At 45.8% G+C, this 16277-nt stretch overlaps 1 protein-coding gene across 1 annotated transcript in view; it reads right to left on the bottom strand.

Moving 5' to 3' along the window:
* The window catches only part of ITGA11 (integrin subunit alpha 11), a 255723-nt gene that overhangs the window by 213893 nt on the left and 25553 nt on the right, over window positions 1-16277 (bottom strand). The gene's annotated exons all lie outside the window — the stretch shown is intronic.

The following is a 16277-nucleotide window of genomic DNA, read 5'->3' on the forward strand; positions in this document are numbered from 1 at the left end:
TCTAATTCATCCCAAAGGTGTTCTATGGGGTTGAGGTCAGGACTCTGTGCAGGACAGTCAAGTTCCTCCACCCCAAACTGGCTCCTCCATGTCTTTATGGACCTTGCTTTGTGCGTTGGTGCGCGGTCATGTTGGAACAGGAAGGGGCCATCCCCCAACTCTTCCCACAAAGTTGGGAGCATGAAATTGTCCAAAATGTCACCTTAAGGGTTCCCTTTACTGGAACTAGGGGGCCAAGCCCAACCCCTGAAAACACCCCAACACCATAATTCCCCCTCCACCAAAATTACACTTGGCACAATGCAGTCAGGCAAGTACCATTCTCCTGACAACCGCCAAACCCAGACACATCGGATGGCCAGACAGAGAAGCGTGATTGGTCACTCCAGAGAACACGTCTCCACTGCTCTAGAGTCCAGTGGCGGCGTGCTTTACACCACGGCATCCGACGCTTTGCATTGCACTTGGTGATGGAAGGCTTGGATGCAGCTGCTCGGCCATGGAAACCCATTCCATGGAGCTCTCTACGCACTGTTGTTGGGCTCATCTGAAGGCCACACCAAGTTTGGAGGTCTTTAGCTATTGACTCTGCAGACAGTTGGCAACTTCTGCGCACTGTGTGCTTCAGCATGCGCTGACCCCGCCCTGTCATGTGACGTGGCCTACCACTTGGTGGCTGAGTTGCTGTTGTTCCCAGTTGCTTCCACTTTGTTATAATCCCACTAACAGTTGAGCGTGGAATATTTAGTAGCCAGGAAATGTCACGGATGGATTTATTGCCCAGGTGGCCACCTATCACGGGACCACGCTTGGAGTCACTGAGCTCCTGAGAGCGACCCATTCTTTCACCAATGTTTGTAGAAGCAGTCTGCATGCCTAGGGGCTTGATTGTATACACCTGTGTCCATGGAGGGGATTGGAGCGCCTGAATCACATGATTTGGAGGGCGGGCCCAATATATATTACTAAATGGTCATGTGTGTGGACAGGCTGTGACAAATGTACAGAGTAAAGATACCATCATTCTCTCAACATTCCCTGTGTATGAGGAGAGGGGGACTCTGCAGAGAAATGGAGAATTCATACAAGTGGTCCAAGGCCACACAGAGAGTGCCAGTCTGTGCTGCACCCAGGTGCCCCTAGGTGGCAGTGCACAGTATATAAAATTCAAAATACAACATTCAAAACCATCCACAACTCTGCCCCAAGCAATATGACCAACCTGGTCTTAATATATCACCCAAACCATCTTCTCCGCTCCTCCAAAGACCTCCTGCTCTCTAACTCCTTGGTCTCCTCCCACCTTGTTTACCTCCTAGGTCTCTCCAGAGCCTCTCCCACCCTCTGGAACTCCCTACCCCAATCTGTCCAGCTACCTCTTACTCTGTCCAACTCTAAGCAATCCCTGAAAACTCATCTCTTCAGAGAGGTCTATGCCACCACAGCCTATCAACTGAACTTTTACTTTCTCAAGCAATGTGCAGCTGCGTCCCCTACGCACCTCTGAGCACTATCCCTTTCATTTACAAGTATATTTAAAAAATCTATGTTTAAATGCATTTTTTTGGGATGTTGAAAAATATCTGGAAAATACATTTTGAAGAATATATTTTTAAATATATGCCTATGGAAAATATATTTTAATTTACATTTTCGGAATATATGTTAAAATATATTCGCACCATAGGCCAATATATTGTAAATATATGTCGCATGTATAATTTTTCTTTCTAAATATATTGAAAATATATTTCTCTTCCATATGGGCAAACTTACCCGATAAACACAATTGTATGTTCTGTGCCAGGCTCCCAGCAATCAGATCGAAACCTGCTTTAGGCCCCATGTACACGGGACACTACTGAACGATGGAAACTGACTGCTGGAAAACGTAGATTAAAAAACGTCTGTTTAGCCGCGTTTGCATACCACGTTTATGAGCGTTTCACCCCCTTCCAGTGCAGGCCAATTTTCAGTTTTCAGTGCTATCACACTTTGAATGACAATTGCGCGGTCATGCAACACTGTACCCATGTGAATTTTTTAGCATTTTTTTAGACAGATAAAACTTTATTTTGGTGGTATTTATTCACCGCTGGGATTTTTATTTTTTTGTTATATAAATGAAAAAGTCCAAAAATTTTGAAAAAAAGTGTTTTTCTTATAAAATTTTGCAAATAAATAATCTTTCTTCATAAATCTTGGCCAAAATGTATTCAGTTATTTTCTGGTAAAAAAAAAAAGTGACACTGTACTACTTGTGGGGGGTGATGAAGATTTTTTTTACATTGATTGCTTTTACACCCATAAAGGCTGTAAAAGCAATCATTTCTCCTTCTCTCTAGCTGCATTCTTGCAGCCATTGAGAAATACTGTGAGAGCTGTGATTGGTCACAGCTTATCACATGGTACAAGGCCGTTGTGAATGGCCCCGTACCATGTGACCTCTGTAATCATTCACAGATTTCACACGTAGTAAGCAATGATGTCAGAAGTGACATCTTGCTTACACCTATTCATGTGATCACTGATTGGCCAATCAGTGATCACATGATTGGGATCTCCCACAGAGGTACAGTGATCGGTGTTCCGCTGTGTCCTCCAGATACAGCGGGCACGGGATCACAGTGCTGTCCAAGGGAGCACGCAGAGTCCAAAATGGTGAGCCACCGTTTATGAACGGCAAACTGCCCCTGCACTGCCACCGTCCGGACGTTTATATACATGGACAGGAAGTAGTTAAGATAACCTCAGGAAACCTTCCAAAATGCCCAGAATGCACTGAAAAACAGTAAAAAAAATTAACTATTTCAGACATTTTGAGAGAAATAGAGAGAGCAGAAGCAGAGAGAGCAGTATGCGTTGAGATTAGCTGTCTTTTTTTTTTTTTTTTTTGTGGTGTTTGGATGTGTTCTGGCTCATTTCTGTGCAGAAATGATTGCAGCAGGGTCTAACATATTTTTTTTCATGCAAAACCTCAAAGTACGGTGTACCGGGTCCATCTGAGCACCGTGAAAACGCTTTGCATGCATTTTTCATTTGGAATAAGGCTCTCCACAGCATCTGGAAATGGAAGAGTTTAAAAAATATTTCAAACGCCTATAAACGCGGCTAGCCGAATTTACAAGCGTTTTGCGTTTTAAACGCTGATAAAATCTGCTAAACGCAAGTTTTCTGCGTTCAAAAAAACAACTGTAAACTTAGCTGCCTGTAAAGGGCGATGTGTACACGGACACATAGGAGAACATTAGGGAGAGTTCAGGGGCTGCTGAAAAAAACGTTGAACAGCTCCTAAACGTGAGTTTATCAGCTGCAGTGTATATGAGCCCTTACACATCTGAATGTGATTGGTACCAGTGGCGTCCCAAGGCAGGTGCGGGGGGGGGGGAGGGGGGTGCGGTCCGCACCGGGTGACACCAGACCCGCTCCACAAAACGGTAACTTGTAAAGCAAGCTGACGATCCCCACAGGATGGATCGGATCCATCCTGCAGGGATCATCGGCTTTCTTTACAACTTACCTTTTCTTGGAATGGGTCCGGTGTCACCCCGTATAGGTTGCATGCGGACGATCCAGCGGGGTGACACCGGTGTATCGGCAAGATGTGTCTCCCATGTAGATATGTCCCCCTGAAGCAACTGCGCATGTCCCGGTTTCAGGCACAATCAATCGATGAAAGAACTACTGCTATCATCGATTGATCGTGCCTGAAACCCGGTCATGCGCAGTTGTCCCGGACCCGCTCCAAGAAAAGGTAAGTTGTAAAGAAAGCCGACAATCCCCGCAGGATGGATCAGATCTGCGGATTGGGGAGCATAATGGATCGGAGTCTGATCCATTATGCTCAATCCGCAGATCCGAACCATCCTGCGGGGATCATCAGCATGCAACCTATAAGGGGTGACACCGGACCCGCTCCACCAAAAGGTAAGTTGTAAAGAAAGCCGACGTTCCCCGCAGGATGGATCGGATCTACGGATTGGGGAGCATAATGGATCGGAGTCTGATCCATTATGCTCAATCTGCAGATCCGAACCATCCTGCGGGGATCATCAGCATGCAACCTATAAGGGGGTGACACCGGACCCGCTCCACCAAAAGGTAAGTTGTAAAGAAAGCCGACGTTCCCCGCAGGATGGATCGGATCTACGGATTGGGGAGCATAATGGATCGGTCTCCGATCCATTATGCTCAATCCACAGATCCGATCCATCCTGCGGGGAACGTCGGAGGGGGTGTCACTAAGTGTTGCCGCACCGGGTGACACCAACCCTAGGGACGCCTCTGATTGGTACTATAGGAAGCAGAAAGGAAGGGAGATGCACAGGTGTCAGAAAGTATTCTCCCAATGACCCTGTGAGTTGCTCTGTGGATTCTGGCTGAACACTGAAATGACTGGAATTGGATGAAGTCGCTGGCATGAGCGCAGTTGTTGTGTTTGTTGGATAGAATTAGTATCTGACTGATGGTTCCACTTTTTGTCTGGCATTGCTCTTTAAGATGATCCAGTAATCGTTTTGGGACTGAACTCCCCCAAGCAGAGCCAGGAATCCACAACGTGTTACTGTTAGTTGCTGCTTTATTAAACTTCTGCTTGACTTAAAACACAGAGAAACATTTATTATGACATTGTAACAATTTTTGTAACATTTGTTTTCTGCTATTGCTGTTCAGCAAGAACCAGCAAGAACTTACATAACAGCTTCTGTATATCTAATGCAGTGTTTCCCTAACCAGGGTGCGGTCTGGGTTCAAGAGTCCTCGAAACGCGTTAGAAGTTGGTCATCCAGGGTTCCATTGTTGCGGACTTAGATGCTATATGGATTGGACGCCGCTGTTTATTGTGATGTTCCTGTGTTTTATATGTCCATTGTGAGTATGATACCTACTTTTTATCCTTTTAATAAATATATTTTTTACAATAATGCACTAGGCCGGTGCGCCCTCTTTTTGTTTTTCTTTTGCATCCAGTGACTTTGGACTACCCCGGTCCGTTGAGGGCACCAAGGAGGGCATATTCCAGGATATTTGAATTGTCACCTTAGCCTCTGAGTCCATCCCCAGGGCAGGAGTACAGAATTTGCTGTGTTTGCGGTATGGGTTCTCTGGGGTGCCACCAGCGATCAGCTTCATGAGTTGCTGGCCGCCAGCACCCTAGCAACCATTGCCGCTCTAGGAGCAGGAAGCATGACATCATTCATTGCTATGGTGGCCTGCACCATGGCAGTCTACTGTATGACTCTGATGCAGGACAGGCAGCATGCAGAGCCTTCCCCCAGCTTTCAGGAGATGATGGAAATCCACCTCCTCTAGACCTCCATCTCCTGTCCTCTACTGTGCTCTTCAATCACATCACAGATCCCATCACAGAAATCCCCCCTTCCCCCAGCAGTCACACAGACCCCCACATCATACACATCAGAGCCTACCTTTTGGCTCCAGAGCATGGCAGAGGATAGGAGGTGGAGGAGGTCTGGAGGAGGCAGACTTCTGTCTTCTCCTGAAAGCCGAGGTCTGCCCTTCATGCCATCTGTCCTGGATCAGAGTCATGCTTTGCCATGCCAAGTAGGTCACCATCAACATAGCACTGAATGATGCCCTAGAGCAGCCTTTCTCAATCTTTTCAACATGGAAGAAATAATTTTCCAGTCTCAGGAAACCCCCGCTAAAAGTTACTATATCTACAACTCACGTTACATTAGTGTGATGGTTAGTGGAAAGAACGCTCCCAACATTTGTGATCATTGGGACACCCTTACTAATAGCTACAAATATCAATGGTGTCAGTGGGAACTTATCTGATAGGCAGGAATTGCTCATTGCTCAAGGAACCCCTAGCAACTTTTGGAAGAACCCTGGTTGAGAAACCGTGCCCTACAGCACCAATGGCTATTACAATGCTGGCGGCTGGCCGACCTGCATCATGGCAACTCATAGTCAGACTGGGTCCCTTGCTCGTGGCACCCTGGTTGAGAAACATTGGTATGTAACATATATGCTGAGGTTTACATGTGTAGCCAGGTGCTGGACTACAGAAACATGGAGAAGGAGACATTTCCCTCTTTACAGTTTACTTTCACGTTCTGCTGTATGCTGAACTGTGTTGTTACCGTTGTCAATCCATTTCTATGCTTACTTCATTACCAACCATATCAGGTGACAATATATCGAGTTTGCCTTTACTAACTGGTTCAGTGCCTGTCTTCTTTGATATATTACTACCACTGAGTACTAAGTGATACTGTCAGTCATTTTCTGTGATATGACATGTTTTGTACACTCAACTTAGTGTGTCAGAGGGGCTGAAGTTATCACAGAGGTCAAGGCAAAGAACAGAGAACCCATCCTATCCCCCGGTTCCCCTGAAGGGTAGCGCTACACGTGCATACAGTGTACAGTGCAATTGTACCCTTCTTGCTTTTGCTGCTGCTCAGGGCCAACATGTTAATATCAACAATGTGTAATCAGTGGTGCCTCTGCTGTCTAGCATCCTTGGTTGCCAGGATGCAGGCCATCTTGTCTGCTTGGTTGCTAGGAAGCAGGTGACCCTTGGTGCCTTGTGTGCTTGGTTGCTGGGACACAGGCATCTCCTGCTGACTAGTGTCCTTGGTTGCTATGATGCAAGCAGCCACTTTCCTCTGTTTACTTGCATCCTTGGTTGATAGAACAGAGGACCCATAAAATAGATAAATCCAGTACCTCATGATGAGCAGTATCACTAGTAGCTGTGCACTCTCTATCAGCGGTGTCCAGAGTCAGGTGCTTGGTGGGTTCCTCTATATTTTGACAATTCCTGGCTGACATATGTATAAACTTCAATAGCTTGCAATAAGCAGCCAACAAAGTACATCTGCACTGTATTCTGGAAGCATAAGTAGCACTACCCCCTTAGGGGCCGCTAGATTTGATCTGGGTCTCCCTATGCTCTGCACAGGCCGGCAACACTCACTTCCCACACCTTGCACACTGGTGTCAAAGAACAATCCTGGAGCTTGGTTTTGTGATTTTATTAAGGGGGTAAAAACTTGGGGTCTAAGGGTATATGGGATGCCCAAGGAACTGCAGAACTTGAGGACAAACTCCTTCACAACTATGTATAAAAATGTGGATAGGAACCGGCTCTTTCCTTGAAGAGCACCAAGGGCCCTATCTAGTGTACCTCCTCAGACCCCAGATGATTATTCCTCTTCACCCAGCTGCACTGAGGGTATTCCCTGGGCAAGGGGGCCCAAGAGCTGTTAATTCAGAACAGTCCCAAACGAGAATCTAGTTGGGTCTTGCACCTGACTCCCCTTTCCCCTTATCCAGCCCAGGGGGTGTAAGAGTACTTACATTGTCCTCTCCTGTTGGCTCAGTGGGTTGGTGGCCGCTTTCAGGCCTTAAGTTGGGCTAGCTCCTTCCCTGCTGCACAGGCCATCCACCCTGGCAGTGGAGATCCTCTTTTTTAGGGGACCTGCCTGTAGGTGGGCTCTCTTCCCTGGGGGCCCCCTCTCAGGATCCACACTCCAGCCTTCCTCAATCTATCTTCCACTTGACACTGCACACCCCAGGCTCTGTCACATTTAAGGGTTGCCCCGGTCACCATGCCCTGCCTCCTGCCAGGGGATTGGCCAGAGTCCCTCAAACATGCAGATCTGGGTCTCCTCCACCCCTATTCCAGAAAGCTCTCAAGTTTCTGGAGAAGTGGGGGGCCCTGACCTGTTAGAGCTTCCCAGCCTGTCTTGAGGTAACCTCACTACCTCATTCCCCAGGCTGACTCATTGCCAGGCTGATACTCAGCCTCTAAAAAGAACTATCTAACTAACCTGGAGGGCGTTATACATGTAAATGTAATTTCTCACTTACTTCCAACCTAATGTAGTTCTATGAGTAGGAAAGTGAGAAATTGGACAGTGGAAGTCCTGTGGACGTAGCTTGTCTAGATTCGATTTGATCTTGTGCCTCATAAAGATTTAATATAGAAAAGAATGTCTGTTGGAGTTCATGAAATTATATGCACATGGATAGGAAACTGGTTACATGAACTGGTCCAGAGAGTAGTGATCATTGACTCATCCTCTGAATGGTGGGCCCAAGGCTTCTGTCTTGGGGAAGATGGTACCATCTGTTTGTTATTGATATAGAGGTTGGAATCATAAACTCACTTTCAGTGTTTGTTGATGATATTATAGCATCATTACAGGAAGACGAATAAAATTGGGGGTTGGGCAGCTACATGGCAGATGAGGTTCAATATTGAGAAATGTGAAGTTATCCACATTAGGAGGGGCTCCCCTGGGAAAATCAGTGATGGGAAAGGATCTGGGGGTGTTTGTAGATCACAGACTTAGCAATAGCGTGCAATGCCAAGCAGGAGCTAACACAGTCTGCAGACTACTCTCAATTAGTGTGGGGCTGAATGTTCGAGTTGAACCTAAGATTGACTCGAACGTTGACTGTTTGTGTGTTAGCTGAACACACAAATGATACGGGCATTCAGCGGGCTGTTCACCCGCCATGCCCCACAATGAACTGCGCCCTGACATGCATTGTGATTGGTCAAAGCAATGCACCTGACCAAGGGCGGACTGGAAACTCATGGGGCCCCTTGGCACAGGTGATGCTGTGGTTGGGGTTTGAACCAACGACCCCAGTGCTGCCAGGCGGAAGTGCTAACCATTTGGCCCCTGTGCTGCCCTTCTTCGGAGTGTGAAAGAATCCCATGCAAGCATAAGGAGCACTTCTAAACTCCAGTCAGATGGGACTCTGGGTGGGATTTGAACCCAGGACCCCAGCGCTGCAACACTGAGCTGCGTTTATATGGCTCCAATAATATATGCAGCACTTTACAACTCATGGGGCCCCCGGGCAATAGGGGATTATGGGGCCCCTGTGTCCTTGCCCAAACTCAAAAAAGCCTATGAAAAAGGTACCAGGGGCATCTCATGGGGCCCCCTACTAATCTCGGGCCCTCGGGCAGTGCCCGAGTTTCCAAATGGTCAGTCCGCCCCTGCACCTGACCACAGGTCAGGTGCATTGCTTTGGCCAATCACAGCACAGGATGATGGCACAAAGGGGCGGGGTGAACCCAGCCCCCTTGTGACATCATGACAGTATTTAAGAACTGTCATTGCTGCACAGCGTCTGACGGCGCGAGACAGCGTCACAAGCAGAGCGGGGTTTTTATTTCTTCTCTTTTTATGGGTAGTGGTTGCGGCGGGCGTCGCGATTGATGTTGGATCTACTTCAGGGGACATTTTTTTTTTTTTTTTTTTTTAATAAATGACTTGTCAAAGACTGTCTCCTGTCTTTTTTACACTACTTTTTTTTGTGAATGGGCAGCGGTACCATGTACCACATTCTCATTCACATGGGGGGGGGGGCCGGGACCAGGGGCCCTTTTGTTAAAGGGGACTTCCAGATTCTGATAAGCCCCTCACCTGCAGACCCCCACTGGCCAGGGTTATGGGGAAGAGGCCTTTGTCCTCATCAACAAGGTGCTTTGGGGGGAGCCCCCCCACCCCAAAGCACCCCCCCCCATGTTGAGGGCATGTGGTCTGGTACAATTCAGGAGGAGGGGGGGCACTCCCTCGTCTCCCCCTTTTCCTGGCTGCATGCTCGGATAAGGGTCTGGTATGGATTTTGGAGGGGACCCCACAACATTTTTTTACATTTTGGCATGGGGGTTCCCCCTAAAATCAATACCAGACACAAAGGGCTTGGTATGGATGGGAGGGGGGACCCCACCTCAATTTTTAAAAACATTTTTTAATTGTCGGGCAATACTGACAATTCTTTTGACATTTAGCTGTCAGCAAGGAACCCCACTGAGCCCGGGTTCACACTGATGCGGTCTGGATTTCGCAGCGTTTTCTGTGCCAATTCCGCACTGCATCAGAATTGCACCCCATTCATGTGAACCGCCAGGGGGGGGTATGTTAAGCTAACAACACCCCGAAATTGGTCCGCAAAACGTGGTGCGATGTGCAGAATCGGATCGCATAGGTGTGAATACCCGTGCGATCTGCTTCTAGTGCGAACCAAAAAAAGGGTCCCCAACACTATGGGGGATGGTGGGGCTGAGCTATGGGGGATGGGGGAGCTCCACTATAAGGAATGATGATGACATAGATTACAGTTATTCACTCTGGAGAAGAGGCACTTCAGAGGGGAGATGATTACAATCTACAAATATAAATGTCAAACATGACATAACTGTAATAAATTGTTTACTCTAAGGACCCTGAGGAGGATACACAGCCAAGATTTGAGGTTCAAAAAAAGGAGGTTTAAGAGGAGGCACGCTTTATGTCTGAAGGAAAAGAGATTTAATCTCCAAACACGGAAAGGTTTCTTCACAGTAAGAGCTGTGAAAATGTGGAATAGACTCCCTCCAGAGTTGGTTGTGGCCAGCTCAGTGGATTGCTGTAGGAAAGTCCTGGATTCTTTCTTGGATACACAGAATATAACTGGATATAACATTTATAGGTAAAGTTCATCCAGGAAATATCCAATTGCCTCTCGGGGGATCAGGAAGGAATTTTTTCCCCTGCAGGAGCAAATTGGATCGTGCTTTGCTGGGGTTTTTGCCTTCCTCTGGATCAACTGTGGGTGTAGGATTATAATGTGTTTTTTTTTATGGTTGAACTGGATGGACTTTTGTCTTTTTTCAGCCAGACTAACTACTGTTTATAACCATAGATAGTGGAAAGGGTTCTTTACTAGAGCAGCGAAAGAGTGGAACTCCCTCCCCAGTGAAAGTATCGACAATTTCAAAAAACATTTAGATGTCTTCTTCAGGATTCAGAATACACAAAGGCTATGGGAATTGTTAGAGAATAAAGACCACACACACATAGGTTGAACTGGATGGGACTGTGTCTTTTTTCAACATTTATAAACTATGTAACTATGTTATCGTAAAGATCTATAGTACAGTGTACAGTGTAAAATAAAGCGGGGGTGAGAGGATGGCAAAGGCTGTTAGTACAATGATACAAAGTATAAATATCTATTCCTATTACTTCCATCGAGCTTAAAGATTGATGAGATGTCTTGCTCATGGACCAAAGAAAGTATTGACTTTGACATCTCTTTGTTAAATGACTCTCTGTTCACGGATACGTCTCTGGAATTCTACATTATCCGACTGCTAAGCAGAATATTTCATTACTCACAGAATAATGTCCTGAAAAAACCTCCAGACGGAAAGTGCACAACCCACAGGAATGTCGTAAAAATGGTCTGTACGGGAGCTGATGGTAAATTAACCCGTATGAGATCTGCAGAAAATACAGGCCGTCGCGCGAGCTTCAAGATTTGGTGCTGTAGATAAATATCCAGCAAGACCGTGACCCCGAGAACAAATTACTTTGATATCGGTGGTCACCGTAATCCTGGCAGTCCTGATCTGTGAGCTCTTCTACGCCTCTACACATTTTATCTTCTATGTCTCTATACATTGTATCCTTAATGTCCCTATACATTGTATCACCTACGACTCTATACATTGTATCTTCTATGTCCCTATACATTGTATCACCTACGACTTATACATTGTATCACCTGCGACTTATACATTGTATCCTTAATGTCCCTATACATTGTATCCTTAATGTCCCTATACATTGTATCACCTACGACTTATACATTGTATCCTTAATGTCCCTATACATTGTATCACCTGCGACTCTATACATTGTATCACCTACGACTTATACATTGTATCACCTATGACTCTATACTTTGTATCTTCTATGTCCCTATACATTGTATCACCTATGACTCTATACATTGTATCTTCTATGTCCCTATACATTGTATCTTCTATGTCCCTATACATTGTATCTTCTACATCTCTATATGTTGTATTTTCTACAACTCTATACATCGTATTTTCTATGTCTCTATTCGTTGTATCTTCTATATCTCTATTCATTTTATTTTCTATGTCTCTATACATTGTATCTTTTATGTCCCTATACATTGCGCTTGATTTACTAAAACTGCAGGGTGCAAAATCTGGTGCAGCTCTGCATAGAAACCAATCATCTTCCATGTTTTATTGTCATAGCTTAATTGAACAAGCTCAAGTTAGAAGCTGATTGGCTACCATGCACAGCTGCACCAGATTTTTGCACTTTTCAGTTTTAGTAAGGCTACGTTCACACTAGCCTTGTTAGCAAGCAGCAGACAGGCGTTGGGGAAGCATTTTTACCATTTAACGGGAGCGTTAGCGGCACAGCAAAACGGACGCCTCTGGTCGAGTCAGGAGTTGAAGCCTCCTATTCAAGACTATAGTGTCGCTCTGCAAACGCCCGGCTGGCGTTTGCAGTGCGGTTGCGACGTGGTTGCGAGGCGTTTGCGGAGCGTTAACACCATTCAAACTTCATTATATGCGTTTGTGGGGTGTTTTTAACGCTTGGCAAATGCCTAGCAACCGCCACTAAACCGCGCATGTGGCGTTTGCAGAGCATTTGTGGAGCATTAAAAACGCCTTGCAAACGCTAGACTAAGGCTTGTCAAATGCTATAGGGGCGTTTGTCAAGAGTTGAAAAAAAAAGTCAAGTGTGAACGAGCCCTAAATTAAACCCATTGCATCTCCTACATCTCTATACATTTTATCTTCTATGTCTCTACCAGGGCCAGATCTAGAGGGGTGCTGGGGTGGGCTGTGCCCCCCCAGATTTTAGCCGTGCCCCCCCAGGTCTCCTAAAATGCATCCACTAATCCATGAGCCAGTCTGATGCAGACAGTTGATTTAAGGAGGCACACAGATGGGTACAGTCCATATAAGAGGAGCACTCTGATGGGGACACCTGATGTAAGGGGGCACTCTGATGTGGATTCAGATAGGGCACCTGATGTAAGGGGGCACTCTGATGGGGACAGCTGATGTAAGGGGGCACTCTGATGTGGATTCAGATAGGGCACCTAATGTAAGGGGGCACTCTGATGGGGACACCTGATGTAAGGGGGCACTCTGATGTGGATTCAGATAGGGCACCTGATGTAAGGGGGCACTCTGATGGGGACAGCTGATGTAAGGGGGCACTCTGATGTGGATTCAGATAGGGCACCTAATGTAAGGGGGCACTCTGATGGGGACACCTGATGTAAGGGGGCACTCTGATGGGGACTATAATGGGACAGCTGATGTAAGAGGGCACTCTGATGGGGGACTCCTGATGTACGGGGGTACTCTGTTGGGGACCCCTGACGTAAGTGGGAAACCTGATAGGGACCCTGATGTAAGGGGAAACTCTGATAGGGACTCTGATGTAAGGGGGCATTCTGTTGGGGACAGCTGATGTAAAGGGGAACTCTGATGGAGGTACTCTCATAGGGACACCTGATGTAAGGGGGCAAGCTGATGGGAACTGAATGTAAAGGAGGACTCTGATGAGGACTCCTGATTTAAAGAGGGACTCTGATAGGAACATCTGATATAAGGAGGACAGGTTCTCTGTCAGCCTGATACATACTAGTGTTTCCCAGGTCATGACACCATGTGACAGACTGTCAGTGACTCACACACAGTGTTGGCATTATACCCCCTGACTTTTTTCACTGCACCCCCAGACCAGATAGGCTAGATCAGGTCGTGGTCTCTACACTGTTTATCTTCTACATCTCTATACATTTTATCTTCTACGTCCCTATACATTGTATCTTCTATCTCCCTATACATTGTATCTTCTATCTCCCTATACATTGTATCTTTTACGTCTCTATACATTTTATCTTCTATCTCCCTATACATTGTATCTTCTACATCTCTATACATTGTATCTTCTATCTCCCTATACATTGTATCTTCTATGTCTCTATACATTGTATCTTTTATATCCCTATACATTGTATCTTCTACGTCTTTATACATTTTATCTTCTACATCTCTATACATTGTATCTTCTACATCTCTATACATTGTATCTTCTATCTCCCTATGCATTGTATCTTCTACGTCTTTATACATTTTATCTTCTACATCTCTATACATTGTATCTTCTACGTCTTTATACATTTTATCTTCTACATCTCTATACATTGCATCTTCTATCTCCCTATACATTGTATCTTCTATCTCCCTATACATTTTATCTTCTGCGTCTCTATACATTATATCATCTACATCTCTATACATTGTATCTGATAATGTAAATTGTAATATACATGTATGTTTTTAATGTTTCGGAAGATTTTCAGAAATCTCACCGGGGAAGAAAAAATCCATAAAAACAAGTTTGCTGATCCGTGAGAAGAGATTGTAAAACATTTTGTCAACGTGTAATCTGTGCACATGGTTTGTGTTATACGAAAGCCGGGATCATTTCTGTGGCTTTACGGCTCGGTATCAGCAGCAGGATAATTGTAGAAAATAAAGTGACAATATCACCCATGGGATATCCCCAGATGTCTGCTGCAACCAATCTGAGAATTTTTTTCTTAATTAAAGCTGGACCCCAGGTATGATGTGTATTGTATGGGTACATCGGTCCAGCTTGGCACAATGTAAGCCTGTACCCCGAACAACCATAACATTATGACCACTTACAGGTAAAGTGAATACCATTAATTATCTTATTACAAAGGCACCTGAAAGTGGGTGCGATCTATTAGCCGACAAGTAAATGTGTTGTCCCTGAAGTTGATGTGTTCATAGCAGAAAAAATACACAAGTGTAGGGATTTGAGGGACTTTGACAAGGGCGAAATTGTAATGTCTAGACCACTGGGTCAAAGCAACTCCAAAACTGCAGCTCTTGTGGGATGTTCCCGGTCTGCAGTGATCAGGACCGACCAAAAGTGGTCCAAGGAGGGAAAACTGGCAATAGGGTCATGGGAGGCCAAGGCTCAATGATGCACATGGAGAGGGAAGGCTGGTCTGTGTAGTCCAGTCCAATAGTAGAGCTACTGGAGCTCAAACTACTGAAAAATGTTATTTCTGGTTCTGCCAGAAAGGTGTCAGAAGACACAGAGCATCGCAGTTTGTTGTGTATGGGGCTAACAATAGCACCCCCACACACCTGGTTTGGTTTGATAAAAAATTTTATTTAACAAGGAACACACATTTTACTAATAATTCTGCTACCAAAAATAGTATGTGCCGTAAATCAGGGGCGTCCCTAGGGTTGGTTCCTCAAGGTACCGGAAACATTTGTTTCTCGTTTTTACCTTCACTTTAAACAGAGGCGTCCCCGGGGTTGGTGTCACCCAGTGCGGTAACACTTGGTGACACCCCCTCTGATGATCCCCACAGGATGGATCGGATCTCCAGATTGAGCATAATGGATCGGACTCCGTTCCATTATGCTCCCCAATCCGCAGATCCGATCCATCCTGCGGGGATCGTCGGCTTTCTTTAGAACTTACCTTTTCGTGGAGCGGGTCCATTGTCACCCTGTATAGGTTGCATGCCGACGATCCCCGCAGGATGGTTCAGATTTGTGGATTGAGCATAATGGATCGGAGTCCGATCCATTATGCTCCCCAATCCGCAGATCCGATCCATCCTGCGGGGATGGTCGGCATGCAACCTATACAGGGTGTTACTAGACCTGCTCCACGAAAAGGTAAGTTGTAAAGAAAGCCGACGATCCCAGCAGGATGGATGGGATCTGCAGATTGGGGAGCATAATGGATCAGAGTCCGATCCATTATGCTCATTCCGCAGATCCGATCCATCCTGCGGGGATCGTCGGCTTGCTTTACAACTTACTTTTCGTGGTGCGGGTCCGGTGTCACCCCGTGCGGTTCGCACCCCCAGCACCTGCTGTAAATAGCCTCCAGTATTGTTCTGTTTCTTCTTGCTGGACGTGGCCATTTTGCTGAAGCCCAGCACCCCTGAGCAGCAGTAAATCTTTAAGCTCTCAGAAGATTGGCCTCCAGTGGCTCTGATTTTCAGCACAATGCCAACAATGGAGAGAAACTGAGCAGGTGCAGAGTAGGGTAAGGCAGGGTACTACTACATTAGGAAGGTTTACAAGTTATCTGTAACCCCGTGTTCCTCCTGAAACTGATCTCCTGGAACACATGGATCCTGCAGGGCACAGCTGCTTCTCCTAGGCCAGGGGTCTCCAAACTTTTCAGTACAATGACCACATTGTATATCTTACAATTATTCTTGTGGGTGAAAAAAAAATCAGTTTTATAAATAAATGAAAAAATAAAAAAAGAGGACAAATACTTTGGAGACCCCTGTCCTGGAGGTGCTAACAGCTCCAGATCCTGCAGGAAACCCTCATACTCATACAATGGTTTAGGTCTTATGACTATTGCATACTATTGTTTTTTTGG

Source organism: Staurois parvus, unplaced genomic scaffold (assembly GCF_062004578.1).
Source record: "Staurois parvus isolate SC_StPar_1 unplaced genomic scaffold, SC_StPar_1.0 ptg001422l, whole genome shotgun sequence".
Classification (NCBI taxonomy): domain Eukaryota; kingdom Metazoa; phylum Chordata; class Amphibia; order Anura; family Ranidae; genus Staurois; species Staurois parvus.